This window comes from Sinocyclocheilus anshuiensis, unplaced genomic scaffold, assembly GCF_001515605.1.
Source record: "Sinocyclocheilus anshuiensis isolate Anshui unplaced genomic scaffold, SAMN03320099.WGS_v1.1 scaffold1151, whole genome shotgun sequence".
NCBI lineage: Eukaryota > Metazoa > Chordata > Actinopteri > Cypriniformes > Cyprinidae > Sinocyclocheilus > Sinocyclocheilus anshuiensis.
Window position 1 is genome coordinate 478,404 of NW_015548202.1, and position 19,129 is coordinate 497,532.

The 19,129-nt window shown below is 34.8% G+C and overlaps 1 protein-coding gene across 1 annotated transcript in view; it reads right to left on the reverse strand.

Moving 5' to 3' along the window:
• Positions 1–19,129, reverse strand: part of LOC107653383 (synaptic vesicle glycoprotein 2C-like) — an 85,973-nt gene that overhangs the window by 64,484 nt on the left and 2,360 nt on the right. The window lies entirely within an intron of this gene.

Sequence of the window (19,129 nt, forward strand, 5' to 3'; positions counted from 1 at the left end):
AGATTTCAACTGCTCGCGGCGTGTGGGTCATCAGAGCGCTGTCGACTACAACACACATCATATGTGTTCATTAGCCCGAACAGACCTTATGCTGACACTGCAACCACAAGCCGGTGTATATAATGCATTACACAGACATTCCAATGCATTCATAACGACTAATAATCAGTTGCCTGTTCCTATGAACTGTAGCTTTAAAGCACAGTCCTTAATTAAAATGCATTAAAAACACATGATTAACACCCACACTTTTGTGTTAAATCGTCATGTTGTATGCATTATAACATATTAAGCAATAGTTCAGTGAAGCACTTTATAATATACTTTTATATTTTCAAGCATTATGCATTTTGTTGTCAGAGTTTTGGATATGAGCACCGATGAGGAAGTGAACAGGATGCGCTTTCTGTCGTCTCTGCAAGCTTTATGCCACATGTGCTTGAGCGCTTATTAGGCTATGTACGCAATTAAAGGGCCATATGATTTAAATGGTTTATTAATAAACGTGCGATTAGTCGACTACTGCTTCAAATGAATGACTACTAGTCGACCAGAAAAATCTTTAGTCGAGGGCAGCCCTAATAACAACATAAAGGTAGAAGGTAAACTGTTTGAGTGTATATATATATATATACATACAAATAAATACACTTATTTGTAAATATATAAATAAATGTGTGTGTGTGTGTGTGTGTGTATGTATATATACACAGTTTGAGACACTGAGTTTAAGACTAAACCTGACTGCACCAGGAGCCGTGTGGCCCCTCCCACCACAGGAAGTGCTTGAGCAGGTTTGCTCTTCTCAGGAGGTGCTTGGAATATGACTGACAGCCGTCAATCAAAGATCAGAGAGTGTAAAGTCTGTGCACGTGTCTGCTGGGACAGGAAATCATCTGTGATGAACGACTGACAGCTGGAGAGAGAGAGAAATAACAAGCCTAGAAAGACACAAGCGCGTTCATCATAAGAACAGACACAGCGGAGCGTCGCATACCTGCTAGTCTCGTAAATCCCTGTCATCTCTCTCTTATTTTTATGATCAGTCGGTGTGTCCAAGAGGAACAGAATGTATGAGATACTTTGTTAAAGCCCCTGAGAGATATAAAGACTGGAAATGCACAGAGACAAAGAGAGACGGAGAGAGACGACAGTACAGGAGTGCAACCTGCTGGCGGGTCACAGCGAATGTAGAAAACTTCAGCTTTACTTAGCTAATAGTGTGCTTATGTTTCACTACAGCTTTTATCATAGATTAGCATTAGATTAAATCTGTGCAGTCAGATTATGACTCTAAAAAAGCTATTTTAACAATCAAAAACTACTTCTACTAAAGAACAACTACGGCATTTGTCAACAGTATTTGCAACACATTTTCCAGAGTAAAACAGGATAAATGGGAAGAAATGTGCACTAAAAAGAAAACTGGCTTTGAAACAATTTTCACTCAGAAGTTGCTAGTAAACATTATTGTGGCTAGAGAACTCATAGTTTAGCCAGAAGCAACAGTTTGAAGTTAAATCGTCTTGATGGATTTGTTTCTTTTAGCATCTCAAGATGTTAACTGATGGACTGGAGTGGTGTGGATGACTTGTGATGTTTTTATCAGCTGTTTGGACTCTCATTCTGACGGCACCCATTCACTGCAGAGGATCCATTGGTGAGCAAGTGATGGATGCTACATTTCTCCAAATCTAATTAAGAAACAAACTCAACTACATCTTGGATGGCCTGAGGGTAAGCACATTTCAGCAAATGTTCATTTTTGGGTGAACTATTCCTTTAAGGGTAATCAGAATAGCTATTCGTCTAGAGAGTAATATAGTCTGACTTTAGGCTGTTTACAGTTCACATGTGCACATCAACTATTTCATCCACTCATAGTATTATAAAACTCACTGCTTTGTAATATAACCCGAGCTGAAAACATCATCCCTCCGCCTGAGATGTTTGTTGTCATTGCGATGGATGTGTAATAGGTCATTACCGTACGTCTTGCGGTTTCACTTCTATATTCGCTCCATTAACGCTCAGGAGTCGTTTAAAGAACATGAGAACATATTCAGATAAACACGCACAGCTTGAGCCGCTCGTAATGGGCAAGAAAAACACTTCACAAAGATGACAACTCTATGTGTTTTCGTCTGCTTATTCAAGGCAAGTGGATGTGTGTGTGTGTGTGCGTTTACTAGTCATAAACTCTTAAAAATGTTCCATCTAAAACCAACACAAGTTTTATTACCTCATGCCATATGAGAAGATTTTAAAGTTTCACAAAGAGCTTATAGTTTAAACTGGGGTTCACTTAACCTCTGAACTGCAATAATAATTAATTTAATCATAAACATGTAAAAAAATCAAAACTAATCACTTTGACTTTGATGTCATGTGAACATTAACATATAAATGTGTCGTTAAATTATTGAAATATTTACTTCTCAGAGGGACTTTAAATAAATATTTTAGATCAAATGGGTTTGGCAGACAAAAAAGTTTGGGAAATAATCATATTTTCAAAATGCCTATATACAAATAGCTTAGAATCAGCATAAATCTCGATGACATGTATTCAGTTAAAAAGTATGAAGATGGCAATGTTCAGTTAGCTATTAAAATGTATGAGATTGAAGCAAGTTGGATTTATTGATCAAAAGACAAACATGTTTTTATTTAAAACTCGATTTCTATTCGAGAAATCATACCGGTTTCTCGTGTATGACTGACAAATAAGCATCACATAAAGTTTATTGGGCCATTTTTGTTTATTTTAAAACCGCAATCCAAATGGAAGGTCATTTTATAATTCTAATACATAAATGTTAAATTTAGGCCTACTTATTGTTTTGACTGTACTGGTGCTTAAAAGAACCCATAAATTACTGGAAAACACTGATCTGGAGAACACTTAGCAACTGCCTAGCAACAGCAAAGTATTTTGGAACCCTGCTGTAGCAACTGCATAGCAACACCCTGGCAACCACTCAAAACACTAGTGTGCAGAATTCAAGACTTTAATAACCAAATCCTGTTCAAGAATATAGAGACAAGACTTTTTATTAAAAGTGCTTGTCAATGTAATTTCATCTGCAGTTCGATTGTGATGTGTGTTTGTGTGTGTGTGATTTATTGGAGCGGGGGGAACAGATTCCACTCATGCGAATGATGATTGTAATTTCGTTAGGGAAAATCGCTGAGCTGGCTTCTCCTGTCCCACAGAAGGTCACAACATTCCCGCTGATGGCTGATGAACACGCAGCATTTCAGATCGGAGAGCTGCAGTTATACTGGCTCATTCATTTGACATCAACAACATTTTGCCTCACATTATTATTATATAATCTCATTATTATCACCTTCTCTCTCATGCTAAGTCACACTTTATACCCGTCAAGTGCAATAAGACATAGTATTATATACTAAGCACTATATTAGTTTAACATACTAAACTCTACTGAAGCCGTTTGGAATCTTTGTCCAGCCAATGATTGACACGACCATTCTGAGTAGCCCCGCCTCTTCCTGCATATATCTGAGTAATAAAAGCAAAATAAAAGCTTGATGGTTTAATGTTTGAAAATGAAGAAATTAAGATTGCCAAAAAATTTTGATGTAAAATAATATTTTTAAATGTTTTTTTTTTTGTATTTTATAGTTAAATTTTACAATAGCAATAATTTCTGATTATATTTTTATTTTCTTATTTAGCAATAATAATAATAATTTGTTTTGTTATTATTATTATTATTTAATAGTCATATTTATACGTAATCACAATTTTTTGTTTTAAAAATGAAAATGACAAATACATTTATATATATACACATGCAAATTTATAGATAAATGTATACATATGTTTATAAACACATTTATATATAAATTAATTATAATTATGTATAAATTATAATTTATTTATAAAAATAAACATTTTAAAATAAATAAAACAAATAAATAAGAACGCAACTACATTTAAATTTATGGTCAGCAAATTTGAATCAATTAATCATTGCATTTTAAATAAAAAGAATTTATCTGAAAAATGACAACTAGATCCCCCCCACACACTTCCATCCAAATACAGTAATGCATTTTAAAAGAAAACTCACATACTGTGCACAGTCATACTGTGAATATAATACAAGTAGTATGCTAATGTGTTGTTTTAAGCACTGCCAATAGCTGATGCGTGAATAACTCTTCCCATTACACACAAAATATAAAATGAAACAGCGGTCACTTCTCTTGTGGATGCAGTCTGTTTTTTTTCACCATTAGAGGGCGTAACACACACGTTCACCCACACATACTGGTTTCCATGTTTGATGGGGACCAACTTTATAATCATCACATAAACACAATACAAACACCTTCCTGTGTGCAGCCGCTTTACAAATGCAGGGTGTTTCCCTTGTGCTCCTAGTGTCTGTGTTAAAAAACACAATGATCCATAAAATCTCATTCCGTCCCGGAGACGAGGGCCACGGATGGGTGTGGGAACACATTAATCAATCAATGAACATCTGAAACTATTAGGGCTGTTTCGTCAGACAGAGCCGTTACAATGCATTTGGTTTGCAGGACAAACACAGGTGTTATTTTAATGCTTCTGTATCCCAGAGTTCCTGAGGAAACTGGAGCGTTAGGATTCACTGATTGTTTATATATATTGACTGTATATATATATATATATATATTTTTTTTTCCTCTTCTCTCTTATATAGCATGCATGACGGTGCATTTCATTCCACATCATATCATAAATAATATAGTATGATAGATATGACAAAGGTATCAACGTAGTGCAGTTGCAGAAATATTACAGGATCATTTAATCGCAGCTCTCAGATCTCAACAGCAGTTCTGCACGGGCAAAACTTCAGACAGTAAATCTATACGGTTCCTCCAGGACGGTGAAACAGACACAGTGGCAGAGTCAGGTTGTAGTGTGTCGAGCACTGAGAATCAATTTCAGGCTGTTTCTCTCTGCACTGAGAGCAAAGAAAAGAGCAGGTCGATATCTGCAGTCAGCAGTCCCTCTGACAAGCTCATCATCAGACGAAAGAAAACGCACAATAAACGATTTCTCACAGCGTAGCTGCAGCCGGAGATCAGGTCACACAGAATACAAGACAGGGAGAGAAGAAAAGACCTCGGGTTGTTAACGGCTGTAAACGGTCACACTGAATCTGTGAACAATTTCTGCTCAGATTAGACATCTGAACAAGAGATATCAAATACTCCAGTGACTAATAAAATACTTTTATGGTCACTATGAACTTTTACTGTGTGGATAAGAAAGAGTCTATGAGGACATTCCCTCCCCAAACACCTGGAATAATTTTAAAATGTTTTTGAAAGACATCTCTTCTGCTCACCAAGGCTACATTTATTTGATCAAAAATACAGTAAAAACAGTAAAATTTGCTAAATAGTATTACCATTTAAAATAGCTGTTTTCTATGTGAATATATTGTAAAATGTAATTAATTGCTCTGATCAAAGCTGAATTTTCAGCATCATTAAAATCAGCATATTAGAATGATTTCTGAAGGATCATGTGACACTGAAGACTGGAGTAATGATGCTGAAAATTCAGCTTTGATCACAGGAATAAATTACATTTTACAATATATTCACATAGACACATAACAGCTATTTTGAATTGTAATAATATTTTAACATTTTACTGTATTTTTGAACAAATAAATGCAGCCTTGCTGAGCAGAAGATACATTTTTTAAACTTTTGCCTGGTAGTGTACTTAAGGCAAAACTGATTGTAATTTCTCTTTAAGCAAACACTCTTTCATCAAGTGAAGTTTAACAGTGTACGGAGAGCTAACATTTCCATAAAACAACCTCCAGACAGAAAAAGGCAGTGGTGTGTTAAAGAAAGCTGTGTTTATGAACGGTTTGGGTGGTCTCATCTAGCAGAGCAACACCAGCCCACAAATAGAGTTTGCTTTAACAGGCTGATTTGCTTGAGTCAAGGAGTTTTTCCTCACAGCATGTTCTGCCAGCGGATGAGGGAAGGTAAACTGACCCTGGATCTGAAAACTGAACGTTTGTGGAATAAAACACCCCCTACTGGAGGGACAGAGTAACAACAGACTTACAAAGAAGTGAGAGTCACTAAAAGACTATTTCAGTTTCAGATATTTTTAAGAAATGTTGCCTTAGCAACTACCTGGAATAACTTTTTATTTATTTAATTTAAGTTGACAATTACTTTATTTCAAGTAACAAAGGTTTTTTTTAACTAATAACTCTGCATAGCTTCTGCCAAAACACCATAATTAGTCAAGTAATACTATTGCTAGTTCCCCAAACATTAAGTATTATATTTAGGTTTGTAGCTTGTCCTGTATTATTTGTATGACATGAATCCTCAAATCACCACTTGCTTATTACTCAGAAAATTAAAAAATCTAGTTAGTATTTCATATACCACCAATCATTAAAATAATAAATTAAAATGACTTAAAATATTCTGAAGCTTCTTATACTGTATGGAGGAGATGTCATGTTCATTTATTATGATTTTACACATGGAAATTATGGAAAGCATGATATTTTTTAATGATAAAAACAACTGCAGCTCCAAAGCAAAAAAAATAAAAATAAATAACTTCTGTTAATCTAAATATAATCATAATACTCTCATATTCAATAGTCCTGTAATGATTTCAGCAACTCATATGTATGTGTGTTTGTGTGTAGTGAGTGTATGTATGCAAGTGTGTTATGTACTGTATGTGTGTGTGTGTGAGAGAGAGAGAGAGAGAGAGAGAGTGTGTGTGTGTGTGTTTGTCAGTGATGTCATCAGACTGTGGCATCATCCTGTCTGAGCCGGTTACCGAAATGTTGAGAAATATCATTCCCACAAACCCCTGAGATCTGCAATCCATACAGACACACAGAGTGTTGTGTTGTAAGGTTGGACTGTTACAGCCTGTTTATACCATTAGAGAAACTCTCACATACAATATATACAGTACAGTCACTGCAGAGGAATGATGACTTCTAGAACCACTTTCCACCAAAATAACTGTGACAACTGAAAAATAAAGTAAGTAATATAGTTTTATTGCAGTAACAATAACTTTAGGTACAAACTATGATTACCATGGTAGATTTGTGTTCTTTAGAGCAATTAAATTCTAATTAGTAATTAAAAAGCTCCTGTTCTAAGATGCTTTAGATTCCAGGAGTGACGAAAGAATGAGAGCTACACATGGAAAAAATGAGTTACTGCATGTGAAAACATGTTTAGCCATCTGCGACACACCGGAAAATATGCAGTGCTATTTCAGTATTATTTATATAGTATTACAGTTTTTATTTATATTTTGAATTAGCTCTTATTTATTTATATATTCAGGTTTTTATTTTAGTTAAATTTTTAGCAATTTTTATTATGGCTTTGTCATTTGTACTACTTTTTATTAGCATTTAGATTTCATTTATTTTTTATATTTATTTTATAGTTATAGATTTAATTTATTCCAGTTAGTAATTTTAGTGCTTCAACTTAAACGTATTTCAGTTTGCTGCCAAGGCAACATTTCTAATTTTCATCGTTTATGTTTTTCATCTAAAATTTTTATTTTATTTCAGCTTTATTGCACCTTTATATCAATTAAAACATGTTTTAATAGTTTTAGGCCCCGTCCACACGGAGACACGTTTAGCTGTATACGCATAAATTTTGTATCGTATAGGTTTCGTCCACATGGATCCGGAGTTTTGGGAGAGTGAAACCGATATTTTTTTAAACCGGGTCCCAGAGTGGATCAATCTGAAAACGCCACCCTTGCGTTTTCGTGTGGACAGCGAATCCGTGTATTTTCTGAAACGATGACGTCATCAGCCCACATCTCGCCCCTAGTCAGACAGCGCTACGTCACGTAACAGCAACAAAAACATGAACAAACACTGAACGGTTGTCTTTTTATTAAAGGGGTCATATGATGCGATTTCAATTTTTCCTTTCTCTTTGGAGTGTTACAAGCTCTTGGTGCATAAAGAAGGATTGGATAGGGAAAGCTCTGGCTTCGTGTGGACGTAGCCTTAGTCTTCGTTAATAAAACCCATGGTCCAACCCTTGAGACATCTTTGGCACACCTTAGCAACCACTGAAAGGACTGATCCACAATGTCGTAGCAACCAACCAAACCACCCTAGCAAAGCCCTAGCAACCATTTAGAACACCCAAGCAAACATGCACAACCACCCTGAACACCCTAGCAACTTCTTAGCAACACCCTAGCAGACTACAGACTATCAAACAGACCCTGAAGACTGTTTTGGCACACCTTAACTATTGTGAACATCCTAGCAATTATCCCCAATGTCATAGCAACCACCCTGAACTCCCTAGCAACCATCCACAATGTCATAGCATCCATTCTGACCTGAACACCCTAGTAACCACTTACAGCACCCTAGTGACCATTCACAATGTCACAGCAACCACCCTAGCAACACCCTAGCAACCATGCACAATGTCATAACAACCATCCTGGACACCCTAGCAACTGCTTAGCAACACCCTAGCAGACTACAGACTAGCAAACAGAAAATAAAGAATGTTTTGTACACCTTAACCATTGTGAACACCCTAGCAACCACCCTGACCTCCTTAGCAATCATCCACAATATCATAGCATCCATCCTGACCTGAACACCCTAGTAACCACTTACAGCACCCTAGTGACCATTCACAATGTCACAGCAACCACCCTGTACACCCTAGCAACCCCCTATCAACCATTCACAATGTAATAGCAACCACCTTGAATACCCTAGCAACAGCTTAGCAACACCCTAACAGACTACAGACTAGCAAACACACCCTGAAGACTGTTTTGGCACACCTTAACCATTGTGAAGAAAGACCCTAGCAACCTGCTACAATGTCACAGTAACCACCCTGAACACCCTAGCAACCATCCCCAATGTTATAGCATATATATATATATATACACACACACACACACACACACACATAATTAAATCTATAATTATTGCTCTACACGCTTTTAGTCACACTTTCAGTCACGCTTTTAGACACCAAACTACATGATCCATCTAGACTCGTGCATTAGGCTAAATGAACACTTCAGCTTCTCCATATGCAATTTCCTTTGACATTATCAGTGTGATTGTGTAAAAGGAAACTGCATATGGAGAAATCATAGGAAATCATCTCACGAAAATCAAAACGTTGCTTTCAAATGCTTAAAACAGCAAAATGGGCCATTGCGAATGAAGGCCGTGCACTCAGACATGCACACACAGTGAAAACCACTGAAATTAGATTACAGTGCTGCACGCTGGACATGTGAGGGTTTAATGCTGGTGCAGTGCGGAGCGGATCACTCCACTGCACCACTGAAACACACTAAAAAATCACTCAACGTGTGTGTGTGTGTGCCGGTGCTGCATGACTTCCTCCCTCCTTCTCGCTCACATTCGCTCTTTTTGTCTCTCTTTGTGCTCAGCAGACCGTTATCTTGGAGGAAATGGAAACCCTGAGGGAGAAGAACTCTGTTAACTCAACGCTGTCAAATCAACAGCTGCCTTTGTTTCCTATCAAAGACGTTCAGCCTCTTTACAGCCCAGATTTCAGCTCATTAGAAGAATATTTCCCATCACCCCCCAAAGCTGCCCGAAGCGCTGTCTTTGATGAGGCTCTGGACATGTAATACAAATGTTGTTTTTCAAAGAAAAAAAAAACATTTAATACCTTACCAGCAAATGCACACACACACACAATAGCACATACAGTGCCCCTGAAAACTAATTGTAGAAACTTTGTTGTCTCACTTAGAAATGTGTGAATGTCCTTCATCAGATCAAATGAAGAGAATCACATTAACATGATCATGATCCACTCAGAGTTTTATTGTTATCTAAAACTACAATTAAAACTAAAACGTTTTTTTTTCGCTAATTGAAATGCTAAAATAGAATAAAATCTAAATATTAGATGAAAAACTTCAACTTATTTCATCTACATTTCAGCAGCACTTCTAATTAACATATTTTAAGTTAAAGTTATTTGAAGTACTAAAATTAATAAAACTAAAATATATTAAAGTTAAATTGAAATATTAAAAAAAAATATGTACATTTAAAAAAAATGAAAATGACAGTAGGACAAAATTGCTAAAATTTAAACAAAAATTAAGATGAAAACTGAAAATAGAAGCTAGATATATATATAATGTATTTCAAAAATTGAAAATGTATAAATATAATATTATTAATTCAAAATAAATTATATAATAGTAAATAAACAATACTAAAATAGATAAATAATGATCCAATAACCGCAAACAAAAAGTCACAGAGTAATACTGTCTTCCTTTTCAACACTACATTTATTAGTTATCAATCAATCCATGCTACATTTATTAGTTATCAATCAATCCATGCTACATTTATTAGTTATCAATCAATCCATGCTACATTTATTAGTTATCAATCAATCCATGCTACATTTATTAGTTATCAATCCAAACCATACAAATTAAGTATAAAGTGTTTTTAAACATCTTTTTTTACAATCACTGACACTTGCTTTGATTTTTTGTGAACTAATGCAATGACATACAGACATTTTTAAGTGTGACTCAAGTGTCAAAATATGTTTTGGGGCCACTGTGTGTGCAAAGACTCATATATACTCAAATATAGACAAGTATATTGACACAAAACTCACTTTCAAATGCATACAAAGAAAATTGGGCTCACGGTTTCTCCCTGACACAGTGACACGCAGTCCTGGGAAAGGCAAATGTGGCTACTCGGTATTATTTGCTGTCTGTCCGAGTGCAAATACACAGGGAAAATGCTTCTGACCACAGGAAAGACAAATCATCAAATTATATTTATTTAATATCGTCATCATTTCTACACGACAATGAGATTAAAGGAATAGTTTGCCAAAAAGAAAATCTCACCCTCAGGCCATCCAAGATTTAGATGAGTCTGTTTCTTCATCAGATTTGGAGAAATGTAGCATTGCATCACTTGCTCACCAATGGATGCTCTGCAGTGAATGGGTGCCGTCAGAATGAGAGTCCAAACAGCTGATAAAAACATCACAATAATCCACAAGTAATCCACACCACTCCAGTCCATCAGTTAATGTCTTGTGAAGACAAAAGCTGTGTGTTTGGAAGAAACAAATCAATCATTAAGACAATTTTAACTTTAAACCTCTATTCTCAATAACGCTTCCTCTAGTGAAAAAGTGGTCTGGTCTGAATCAGAAAATCTGCACAGATCAAGCACCGTTTACAAGCTAAAAAATCTGTGTGTAGATTTTGATGTGAGAGACAACAGGAGATGGACTTTCTCACTGGAGGAAGCATTATTACTGATTATGGACTCGTATTTTAGTTGGAAGCAACGGTTTAAAGTTAAAAACGTCTTGATGATGGATTTTATTTCTTACAAACATGCAGCTTTCGTCTTCTCAGGATGTTAACTGATGGACTGGAGTGGTGTGGATTATTGTGATGTTTTTATCAGCTGTTTGGACTCTCATTCTGACGGCACCCATTCATAAACTCAAACATTTCTCTTTAAATGATCTGAGCTGCTCTACATTATTTTAAAGCTCTATACCCTTATTCTGAATGACAATCTGGGTCTGTTTCAGGGGAAACATCTGTGACAAAGATACTTAAATGAAAGCCCATTAACTCTCCTGAGCAATGAAACTGAAATCTTCTTCTGCTGGACTCTGGCCAGGTGCAGAATCACATGCTGCTTTGATTCAGTGAGCAACAAGATGCCTGCAGCACTCAAACACAAGAGACAGAGATCAGTGCCTTTACAAACAGAACAGACTTTGAGAGAGAGAGAGCTCAGTGTTTACTGCACAGACAGCGGTAAAGAAAACTCTGTTCTGTCTCTCCTGTAGAGGCAGTGACATGTCTGATCTCTCAGTGTGAGCTCAGGATAGTGTGTTATATTGTGGTTGAATAAAGGGAGTTTTTTTTAAATAAAGGGAACCATTTAATATTATAAAGAACCATTTTCTACTATAAAAACCTATTGTGCAATATAGGTTCCATGGATGTTAAATGTTCCTCATGGAACCATTGATGCCAATAAAATAACTTTATTTTTGAAAGTATATAAAAAAAAAATTTTTTTATTAATAAATGAAAGAAAGATAATTGGAGTACGTTTTACAATAAAATAATTTTTCAGTCTTTCTGCTTCAGAATTTCAAGTTCAATTCAATGTGTTACTTGCTGTTTCTTTGTAGCTATTTGGGACATTTTCTAGCAACTCCTGAAGCAAATCCTACAGCATTATTTTTCTGTGAAGATAGACATGAGTTAGTCTGGGAAATCACAAAAACTTTCTCAAATTTCAAAATTCATTATTATAAACATTTATTTTTATTATACATTCATATATATATATTTTGAATTGTTTACGTTTTATATTTTGTTATTTAATAAATATTTTTAAAATTATATTTCTGTTAATAATTAGTTTTTATTTTATAGATTATTTCAAAATTGTTTACTTTGTTTTATCATTTGTTTTTACATTTTATTTAACAAATAATGAATTTTTATTTTATAAATGGAATGTTTCTATTTGTAATTTTTGTCTTTTTTTATCAATTGTTTTATTTCTATTTTTATAATTTAATTAATTTAAAAAAACATTTTGTGTGTGTGTGTTAATTTTTGTGTTATTAAAAAGCACATAGACAACAGTCAAGCACTGCATAACATCTATAAATGTGTTAAAGTGCGGCAAACGCCTCGTGGTTTACAGGAAGGTGTCAGTTGTGCTGCACAGACATGCATTTCTACTCGCCCTCTCTTTACCATTCCTGCAGCGTCTCTCATGGGATAAATAACACGTCACAGTCTCTAGCCCTTTTCATTCATTTGAGTTTGGGAACAGTCTGTGTGCTGAAATAGGTTACGGGAACAACGAACACACACACACACACACACACACACACACACACACACACACACACGTGCTTCCCCAGAGATTCTGCTGAATCTGTCAGAATCGTCTTCTGTCAGTGATAATGTAACTGCTACATCTGCTGAACAGCACACAGATAGACTTCTACTGCTTTTATATAAATATAATTATACTGCCTCCCATCTAACTCTGCCTTTTGCAGTATGCAGTATGTACAATGTGCACAGTATGCAAACTTTCTGCATGACAAACCCGCCTGATTTGCCAAATGTGCAGCATACAACCAGAGGTACTGTATTCAATAATTCAATTCACCCAAACTGAACTTCCTCTTACAGTGTGAAAAATAAACTGATTTTATATACTTTTTAAAATTATATTAAAAATGAAACACAAGTGCATGTATGGTGCTAGCTGGTAAATCACTAAATCAGATACTATTACAGATTTTATTAATAGTTTAAAAAAAAATTGTTTTATACTTTGTCTTTTTATTTTAAGTTTTAGTAATTTTTCGTATGCTTTTGTTCGTTTTTTAATTTGTTTTCCTTAATTTAAATATATAATATCTATATAGTTTTTTATTATTTTTATTTAAATTTTACTTATAGCAATTTTAGCATATCAAGTTTAACTAAATGAAAATGAGAGACTACCTGAATTTACACACACACATACATACACATATATATATATATATATGTCAGCTAACTTTTACTTTATTTCAAGTAACAAAATTTTTTTTAAGGGTTTAATTTAAGTTATTAATAATAACCCTGCTAAATAATGTCACAACAGTACAGCTTACTACTGTTTGAAATAGCTATCTGAAATAATTACTACTGTTTTAAACAGCAAACAAACTGTTTTTTAACAGAAGTATACAGTACATACTGGTGTATTAGTAGGCTACTCTATTTCCAGTATAACAACTGCTTTTCGTTATGTGAACATTTATGTGGAATTTTTTTTTAGTGGCCCTTCAAAAGTTAATGTGAAGTCAGTGTTGTACTCTTCATCTCCAGTAGGAGGCAGATGCGAGTCGGGACCCCTGAACCCCAGCATCAGGAATCATTTAGGGTGGGGACGGAATTGCTCCTGCTTAAGAGCCGGTGACTCACTGAGCCCAGAGAATTTGAGTGGGAAAACAAACACACACACACACACACACACACACACACACACACACACACACACACACACACACACGGAGAATAACAAAGTGAAGTAATTTTGAGAGAGAATGTTTCCCCAAGCAAGCCGTTCAGCCTGAGGGGAGTCAGTGCATGGATTTAACATGCTGTGGCAGCCCTCTGTCTGTGTGTGTGTGTGTGTGTGTGTGTGTGTGTGTGTGTGGGTGCGGTGTGTGTCAGACACAGGATTGTGATCAGCTGGCTGGTTGTGTGTGTGTGTGTGTGTGTGTGTGTGTGGGTGCGGTGTGTGTCAGACACAGGATTGTGATCAGCTGGCTGGTTGTAAAGTTGGTTACAAGTAACAAATGTTTTCATTCCAGTCAATTCGTGACAAGAATAAAATAAAATAAAATATAAAATAAAATAAAAAGAATTTAAAATAAATGTGATTTGCTTTACTTTTATTTTTTATTGATTTAATTACATTTTATATCAAATAAATTATTAATGATTAAAATAGCATGCAGGGCAGTAAAAAATTAAAATAAAATTTGATCAAAAGAATTAAAAACCTGATTTGTTGTCTTTTTAACGTTTCAATTATTTTTTATGAAGTAAATTAATTCAAGGCAATTATAAATTATATTAAAATTAATGGTAAAGTGTGGGGTGTGCTCAAAACTTAAAAATTTAATTAAATTAAAAAATAAAATAATATAAAGAATGGAAAAGAAAAGAAAAAAAATAAGAATGGAAAAATAAAATAGAATAATAAAATAAAATAAATAAATTATGGAATAAAAAACATCGTAAACAAACACGTGCACAGTATACAACACGCCCGCGCGCACACACAATCACAGCGGTAGCAACTCTTGGAACTTGATGTGCTTTTACTGCTGACTGTAAAGTTATGGAAGATAAACTTTTATAGCCAAACACCCATTTAATTAAACAGCATCCGTGTCCAGACGCTCAAACGTCTCTCTGTACTGCAGATTACACAGTTTCTCCATGCTGATGAGTCTCAGTTGCAAACCGCACGCTTAAATCTAGCGAACGATTCGCGTCCGTCGAGTCACCATGCATAATTTATGCCACGTAGCATTAGCTAAACATAAACATTCAACTCTGATGAGTCAAAGCAGCTATTTTGCTTCGACAAGCCCAAGATCATTGCTGTCCCATGTACAGTAAAGCACCTTTGTTTCAGATTATGCAAAACTTGAGTCCCGTATTGTGCAAAGAAAGAGGAAAAGGCAGTGCCACTGATTATTTATAGCCTTTTCATAGCTAAATCAGTTAGAAACCCATATTGTGTGCATACAGACTGATAACTTTGTATTACTGTGAGAATTCACACCGCTGATCAGTAAAGCCCCGTCAACACAATCTCTCAGATTAGCATTAGCCCTGGCGCTAATCTGCGAAACGTGAGTCCGTGACTTGGTCTTAGTACACTTATTAGCCAACAAAACCACAGAACGCTCACGTCTAGTGTGGGATTTCACCGGCATTCTAGAACTCTGGATGACCCTTTGATTGGCCGGGTGGGAAGTGCTGGAATATTCTGGAAGTCTGACACAGACATTCCACGACTGCAATACAAGAACAGATGGCAAGATTCTAGAATATTCTATTCTATTCTATTCTAGAATCTCACACCCGCCTCCATTTAAAACACTCACTGCTGTAAAATACTGTAAAATTTATGAAATATTACAACTATTTAAAATACCTGTTTTCTATGTGAACATTTTATAATATTATTTATTCCTGTGATCAAGGCTGTATTTTCAGCATCATTACTCCAGTCTTCAGTGTCACATGATCTTTCAGAAATCATTCTAATATGCTGATTTGCTGCTCAAGAAATATGTCTGATTATTATCAATGTTGAAAACAGTTGTGCTGCCCAATATTTTTGTGGAAACCGTGATATATTTTATTTTTCAGGATTCTTTGATGAACAGAAAGTTCAAAAGAACAACATTTATTTGAAACAGAAATCTTTTGTAACATTATAAATGTCTTTAATGTCACTTTTGATCCATTTAATTCATCCTTGCTGAATAAACGTATTAATTATTATTTTTTTTAAATCTTATTTACCCCAAATGTTTGAATGGTATATCTCAGTTTCCACCAAATAATAAGCAGCAAAAACTGTTTTCAACATTGATATTAAAAATAAATAGGAATTTCTGAAGGATCATGAGACACTGAAGACTGGAGTAATTATGCTGAAAATTCAGCTTTACATCACAGGGATAAATAAAATGTTAAGATGTATTAAAATAGTAAACAGTCAATTTAAATTGTCAAAATATTTCACAATATTACTGTTTTATTGTATTGGTGATCAAATAAATGCAGCCTTGGTGAGCAGAAGACACTATAAAACTTGAAAAACATTGAAAAATCTTAATTATTCCAAACATTTGACTGGTAGTATATCTATTTTATTAAACTTCAGCATCAAATCACATGTTTTGTTGAGCAGATGTTACTTTACAAAGCAATCAGATTCAGTTTTCACCCGGGGGCCGATAAAAGAAAGAAAGAAATCATCCTTTCAAAACAGAATGGTGACAAAAAATAAATTTTCTTCATAAAAACTAAAAATCCTCTGTCCACATTGATTACTGTAAAACGTCCCACATCTTAACTTGCTTTGTTTTGTCTCTCTGAAGTATTTAATTTCACATGATGGTCTTAACTAGCCAGGCAAACAGACCTAAAGCACTTCACAGGTCTCCGTCATCTCATAGTTAAACATCTCCGACTTCCTCACACGCCTCAAGGTCCACAGGCTTTGTGGTTATGTAATATTATCATCAGTCACATGCTATAATCCATGCTAAACCGAATTAAACCAATCTAAACCGGATACCACGGCAAACGACCCGTTCAGCTCGGCAGAATCGAGAAACATGCGTCTAATTCCCGGTCGTGCCTGGCTTTCCGAGGAACGCCGCTAATCTGGAGCGTGTAGGGGAAGAGGGGGAGTCCTGCTGGACTAATGGAGGTCCTAATGGAGGTCTCGTGGTCTCCTTCATGGGTCTCATGACCGAACCAGGCTCTCAGCCAGAATCAAACTCATGACATGGCCACAAGCTCCATACAGCCCTGACTGAACAGTGTGGAATACCATTAAAAGCCTTTTTACAGGAAATGGAAGTGAACGTTGGTGAATTTCCCTTGGGTATCTATCTGAGAAGAAAGGGTTGGAATCAATTATATTTCAGCTGAGGCCAAGAACTTCAAACGTCAGGAAAATCTGATTCATAGCAAAACAAATCTGTCTAAAACCTTCATGGATGAATCGTTCATAATATATAACATGCACTATGCATTTACAAAATAAATAGGGTGGTTTTACAAGTCATGCCATCTTGAAGATAAATAGTTCAACTTCCTGTGTGTTTTGGACAGTTCAAGTCAAATTGAAACTCATGAATTGAAAGGAAGCCAATTTTTTTATTCTGTATCTCATCCACACTACAAAAAATTGTCTTACTGTCTTGTTTTCCAGTACAAATATCAAAACAATCTTAAATCAGATACATTTATCTGAGATTCAAAATGATTTAGCAAATGAAGTCTTGTTTGTGTGGAAACCATGATACATTTTGTTTCAGGATTCTTTGATGAATAGAAAGTTCAAAAGAACAACATTGATTTATTTTTGTAACATTATAAATGTCTTCATTGTCACTTTTTAATGAATTTAATGCATCCTTGCTGAATTAAAGTGTTAATTTCTTTTTGTTTAATTTTACTTACCCCCATTTTTTACGGTATGTCATGGTTTCTGCCAAATATTAAGCAGCAAAGGCAGTTTTCATCATTGATAAATAATCAGCATATTAGAATGATTTCTGAAAGATCATGTGACACTGAAGACTGGAGTAATGATGCTGAAAATTCAGCTTTCATCACAGGAATAAATTACATTTTAATATATATTCACATAGAAAACAGTTATTTTAAATTATAAAAAAACATTTCACAATATTACTGTTTTTACTGTATTTTTCACCAAATAAATGCAGCCTTGATGATCAGAGGAGACTTCCTCAAACATTACCAAATCTTAATTTTTTTAATTAAAGTTTCCTGAAAAATCTCAAAATTGTGTTTTTGCTTAAAATAAAATCAAATATCCGTAACTCAAAGATAATTTTTCTTACCCCCTTTTTTTCTTGTTTTAAGCAAAACTTTAGATTAGATTTAGATTTGTACTGGAAAACGAGACAAAAATACTGAGTAAGAAGATGTATTTTTTAGGAACTTCCCAGAAAGACATGAGAAGCCCTTTAGGAAGGATATGTTACAATAAAACTGAGCCACTGATCTGTATGAGTAATCTATATGATGACTATGCTGGAAAGCTTGACATTGGAGGTCTGAAAAAGAGTTCAACAGACATTAACAGCTATTGAAATTTTAATCACAAAGTCAGGAAGTGAATTTGCAGAGGTTAGGACAATGTGGGTGCGCCTGTGCTGTAAGAACCGTTGCTATAATCATGACTAATAAGATCATGTTCCCTTCATTGCCAACAGTGTGTGAGTCATGTTCACATGCATCCTTCAATCCCATGAGTAAGACAAACGGACAGTGAGATGGAATGTGCATCTTGTGTTTTCACTGTGTGAGAGGTGAAGAAATACAGAGAAAGACAGAAAGAGATGAGTACTAAATGAATGGCACTTTTACGATCTGTCTAAATAATAAAGGACTGAAAGATTCTGACAAAACAGCAGTTTATTCTGCTAAAGAATTGCCCACTTAGACTAAAAAAAGCTCATCATCATTTTTTTCCCTTTTTAATACTTTTTTTTTTTTACATATAATAAATAATGTTTTTTTTTTTTCATTTATATAATTTATATTTATTAATATAATATTTATTATTAATATAATTGTATTAGTATAGTATGTATGATTTTTCATATATTTATATTTTCATACATTTATTAATATGCATATTTCATATGTATTGAATATATATATATTCGATAC